Source organism: Nicotiana sylvestris, chromosome 7, assembly GCF_000393655.2.
Source record: "Nicotiana sylvestris chromosome 7, ASM39365v2, whole genome shotgun sequence".
NCBI classification, from domain to species: domain Eukaryota; kingdom Viridiplantae; phylum Streptophyta; class Magnoliopsida; order Solanales; family Solanaceae; genus Nicotiana; species Nicotiana sylvestris.
Window position 1 is genome coordinate 21,706,483 of NC_091063.1, and position 6,000 is coordinate 21,712,482.

Sequence of the window (6,000 nt, forward strand, 5' to 3'; positions counted from 1 at the left end):
TTTTGTTTATTTGAAGCAGGGAAAATTGTATACCAAAAAAAGAAAGAGGAAATCTGTAGATTCGTGCCTGAATTTTAATATTTTGACTCAACCAAGTCAATCAAGTTGTAATGCAATGGCTGATGAACCTACCAACATCAGTGTTGCTGTTGATCGCGACCCTACTGAACAATCTGTTGCTGCTGATATGCAAAAAAATGATTCTGATAAAAATATTATTTTATATTCAAGTGTGGATGAGGGAGTTTATGTTTCTCTTCTTAAAATTGCTAAGCCTGTTGCTCATTTGGATGATTATTCTGATCTGCAACCCACATTGAAATCTGAAAAAGTATAAAGGAGGTAGAAGGTGAAAATGAAAATCTAAAAGTTGCTTCTTATAAAGGAAAAGAAGTTACAGAAAAAGTAAAAGAATTGCTTGGTAGAGGAAAAAGAATCCGTAATGCCAGTTGGCATTTAAAATCTCCATATAAGGGAACAAGTAAAGGTATGAATTGGAGTATGTAATATATTCGAAGATGTTGCTGGCATTATCGGAAAACAATCAAATCTTCTGAGGATAATTTTGAAGCATATTTAAAAGAAAACAAAAGAAGAGGTCATCTACCAAAGTGAGTTTTGCTATTCGGCTTATTGTATTTTTATTTCATATATATGTTATTAACAAATCTCTTTTATTTTGTTTTTCATATTTGTTCTGTCTTTGTTTTTTTAGAGGAGTAACTGGTATTTACAAATAAGATCCTATACTGAAAGCAAAGCCATATTATGATGACCCAAAAGGTCATCACTTGTTTTAAAATGAAATTCCGTGTTCTGAGGCCTTGAAAACCTCATTTAGAGCCCCCTCGATTTGTGTGCGCAGTTCGGGCAAGTAGCCGGGAAGCTTAAATCTGATAATCTGTGAAAAACGATAAGTTTTGATTATAAAATGAGCTAATTTGACTCCAGTCAACGTTTTGGGTAAACGGACTGTGACGACCCGACGCGTCGTCACGTGAGTTACTACCCCGTTTCCCCCATTTTGTGCTTCTTCATGTTTCGTTATCGATATTCGGTGTGTTAGAGTTAAATCTGATTGGTTTTGATATGAAATGGGACACTTAGTCTCTTTAAGGAAGGCTTGTTTTGGAAAAATCAACCGGATGTTGACTATTGAGTTAGAGGGCTAGGATGTGATTTCCGGTGATTCGGTTAGCTTCGGGGGTTGATATGTGCCTTAGGAGTGTGATCGAAATTGATTTTGGAGGTCCGGAGTAGAATTAGACTTGAATTGGCGAAGTTAGTATTTTGGGCGAATTCCGGTTGGTAGGTGAGATTTTGATACGAGGGTCAGAATGGAATTCCGAGAGTTGTAGTAGCTTCGTTAGGTGATTTTGGTTGTGTGTGCAAAATTTAAGATCATTTGAAGGTGTCTTGGTTGGGTTTTTGATCAAATGCGTATTTCGGAAGTTTTTAAGAAATTTAGGCTTGAATCCGATGTAATTTGATGGTGTTGGTGTTGTTTGTGGTTTTTTGATGATTGGAACAAGTTTGAATGATGTTTTAGGATGGTTTGGAACTTTTGGTTGAGGTCCCGGGGGCCTCGGGGTGATTTCGGATGGTCAATCGGACCAATCTTGGTTTTTGAAGTTTCAGATTTCAGCTGAGTGTTGCAGAACATTTTTGTTCTCTGCAATCGCAGGAGTCCAATTGCGATCGCATAGAAGGTTTGGGGAAGGCCGTTCTGATTGTTCATTGCGATCGCATGAGGAGTAATGCGATTGCGTAGTGTTAAATGGACCTGAGGTTCTGAGGGGTACCTTGTTTAATGCGATCGCGGAGTAGTGTATGGGATCGCGTAGGTTTGATTGGTGAAGCAGTATGATCGCAGTTAAGGGGTCGCGTTCGCATAGGACATTTTGGAGGCCTGGGAAAGTTGAGCTATGCGATCGCAGAGGCTTGGATGCGATCGCATAGAGTAAAATCTGGGCTGACAGAAGGGTTTTAATAAACATTTCACCCGCGAACCAAGTCCCATTTCCTCCATTGTTGAGTAACCTTGGGAGCTTTTGACGAGTATTAAAGAGGGTTTTGACTGGGAATCGATTGGAGGTGAGTCCTACGGCCTAGAAACGTTATTTAATTGTAGATTCAACATCTAAATTCATGGAAATTTGATTAAAAGGGAAGGATTAGGGCTTGACTTTTGAAATAGAAATTTGGGGGTTTGAGGGAGCATTTGAGCTCGTATTTCGGTAAATTTGATATGTATAGACTCGTGACGAGATAAGGAATCCGGTGATGTCAATTTTCTGATTTTTCGAGAAGTGGGCCCGGGGCTCGGGTTTTGCCAACTTTGTGATTTTCGATTTTTTCAAGTCTTTTCGATTGGGTTGTATTACCTTAGCCTATTGTAACGTATTACTTGTGGTTTTGATCAGATTCGACGCTCGAGGAGGTTGATTTGCGAGGCAAGGGAGTAGCGAGCTAGGATTTCGGCTTGCTTGAGGTGAGTAATGGTTATAAATGATGTTTTGAATGTTTGAAACCACGAATTTGCACAACGTGGTGCTATGTTGAGATGAGACACACGCTGTATGATGAGCGTGGGGTCTGTTACTATTGGGGATTTGGACTCGATCCATCCCGTTTGATGACTCTACTGTACTTTTGACTGAGACTTAATTAATATCATTATATTATGGGCTAGTTGCCATGTTTGGGTCCTTGTGCCGATCTGTAGAACCCTTAGGGGGCATTTGTATTGGTTGACCTCACTTTTCTTGTCGAAATCATACCCTCAGTCATGTTCTTAACTGATAAACATAATATGAACCAGATTTAGAAAATATTAAATCCTAATGAGATTAATGTGTGGGTTGAGAACCCCGTCTTATCTTAGTGTGCCCGAGAGGCCAAGTCTATATTGACTGAGAGGGGTAGAGAACCCCATTGTGAGGGTATTTGATATGCTATGGATCGGGCTGCACGCCGCAACAGTATATATATTTATGCGGATCAGACTGCATGCCGCAGTAGTATATTATATTGATCGGACTGCACGCCGCAGTAGTATAGCGCTTGCGCTGAAAGAGCCCCTCCGGAGTCTGCACACCCCCAGTGAGCACAGTCGACTATTCTTGGATCGGGCTGCATGCCGCAGCAGTATGTGTATATATATATATATATATATATATATATATATATATATGGATCGGGCTGCGCGCCGCAGCAGTATACTATATAGATCGGGCTGCACGCCGCAATAGTACAAATATGAATTCGATTATCGTGAGGAGTAAATGAAATGAATACTGGCTTAAAGGACTTTTAACTGACTTCTTCATTCAGTTGTTGTTTTTGATATTCTCACTGTTTTAATATAGAACTGCGTAGTTTTTTACAAGTTTTCTTTCCCTCAGTCGTTATTTATTGTTATTACTCACTGAGTCGGAGTACTCACATTACTCCCTGCACCATGTGTGTAGGTACAGGTATTCCTGAGGCATAGAGCGAGCTTTCCTGCCATTCTATTTTCATCGGAGTTATCGAGGTAGCTGCACGACGTTCGCAGACCTGATTTCTCCTTCTATCTCCACTTATTATTCCACATTTTAGACATATTTCTATATTAGATTGTTGAAACCTTGTATTAGAGGCTCAGACTTGTGACACCGGATCAGTGGGCTGTTTTATAGAGATTTTTCGTGATTATGGTTTCCGCACATTTCATCCGTTAAATTCATACTTCTATTTATATTAAATTGGTATTAAATCCCGAAAATTGGTATTGAATTATAAAGAAAGAGGTGGTGAGATGTTAGTTGGTCGGGCTTGCCTAGCATTGTGTTGGACGCCATCACGGCCGGGGTTGGGGTCGTGACACGGACCCAGACATGGACCCATGATTTGATGGTCCCGGAGGGTCCGTAGGAAAATATGGGACTCGGGCATATGCCCGAAATCGAATTCCGAGGTCCCAAGCCCGAGAAATAAATTTTTAAAGGAAATTGTATTGTGGAATTGTTTAAAGAAATTTGATTAGAACATGATGGTATCGGGCTCGTATTTTGGTTCCGGTGCCCGGTACAGGTCTTATATATGATTTAAGACATTTCTGTGGAATTTGGTGAAAAAAGGATGTCACATGACGTGATTCGAACTTAAATTGCAAAATTTATGTTTAAAGAAGTTTTGAGAAAATTTTATTGATGATTTGATTATACGAGTAAGTCCATATGATGTTTTTGAGTTAGTATGACATTTGGTTTGGAGCCCCGAGGGTTCGAGTGATTTTCGAGATGTTTTTACACTTAGGAAAAAGTTGCAGATTCAGAGAAGTTGCAGGTCTCTGAAGCCAGGTCTCGCGGTCCGCAGTGGAAGCTTCACGGCCGCGGTGGGGACTCCGCAACCGCGGTGGGATTTGTGCGGTCCGCAATGATCAAGGCCAAGCCTTCGCGGTCGCGCTCAAGTATTTGCGGTCCGCGGTGGAGCTCCGCGGTCGTAGTCCTTTTTATGCGGTCCGCGGAAGGGTATGAGAGGAGTATATTTAAACGGACTTTTCAGTTAGTTTTCATTTTTCAAAACCCCAAAAATATAAGAGGCGATTTTTCAAATAACCTTTCTTCTCCAAATCAATTGTATGTCGTTTATAACTAGTTTCCTTCTATCATTAATATCTTTTAACATGATTTCAACTTAAAATCTAAGATTTTCATGGGGGAAATTGGTAGTTTTGGGTAGAACCTAGGTTTTTCAAAAATTGGAGATTTAGACCTCGATTTGAGGTCCGATTTCAAAACAAATCATATATTTGGGTTCGTGGGGGAATAGGTAATCAGGTTTTGGTTCGAACCTCGAGTTTTGACCATGTGGGTCCGGGGGCGATTTTTGACATTTTGGGTAAAACTTTGGAAAACTCATTTTCATGCATTCAAATTGATTCATTTAGCGTTTGTTGATGTAATTAAGTAATTTGTGACTAGATACGAGAGAGTTGGTGGTGGAATCAATGGGTAAAGCTATAATTGAACCTTGAGTTGTGTTCGTGTCATTGAGGTAAGTGTTTGGTCTAACCTTAGCTTGAGGGATTAAGAGTTGTGTCCTTTTTGCTATTTGTTTCTTGTTGAGTACGACGTATAGGCATGGTGACGAGTATCTATGCGTTGGTATCAAGCATGATCGTGAGTCTTATATTGTGATTTTCATGATCTCGTTGTATTATCCATGCCTTGGCAAAGATTTCTATTTGTTGTGTAAAGTTGTGGAAAGAATTGTGAACTATGAATATTGAGGAGCATTGGCTCCAGTTGTATAATGAATTGTGAAAGTATAAGTGATAATCGAAACTCTAGAGCATTGGATCGAGTTGTGAAGTGAATTGTGAAGTAAAAGTGAGAAAGAGAAGAGATCATTATGTTGGCCCCTTGCCGGGCTATTGTTGAGTTGAGGTTCCCTTGCATTGTGTTCTTAATTGATATTACGGACGCTTAGGTTGATGATTCTTCATGTTAGGTGTTGTAACAAGTTTGGTTATAACTGAGTAGTTAGTTGTTGTAACAAGTTTAGTTATAGCTGAGGTAGTTAGATGTTGAAACTAGTTGAGTTATAGTTGAGCTAGTTAGGTGTTGTAACAAGTTTGGTTATGGTTGTTTCTCCCTTGCCGGGACATATATACTTGTACTGTTGAGTTACCTTGCCGGGATAGTGTAGTCTATTGCTGATCCCTTGCCGGGACGGTTAATTATGATTATTGTTGACTGTATATTTGGAATGGGTTGCACGCCGCAACAATTATATATGTGGATCGGGTTGCACGCCGCAATAATGTTAAATAATAAGGGATCGGGTTGCGCACCGCAATAGTATTGTCATTGTATTGATTGTAGACATCGAGTATTCTTTCATACTTTATTAAGTTTATGATAGAATTGATATGTTTCCCCGAAGCATGTTTCCCCCTCCCTTTTAAACTGTTATTACCTATTTATATTTCCGCTGTATATTATATAACTGCAT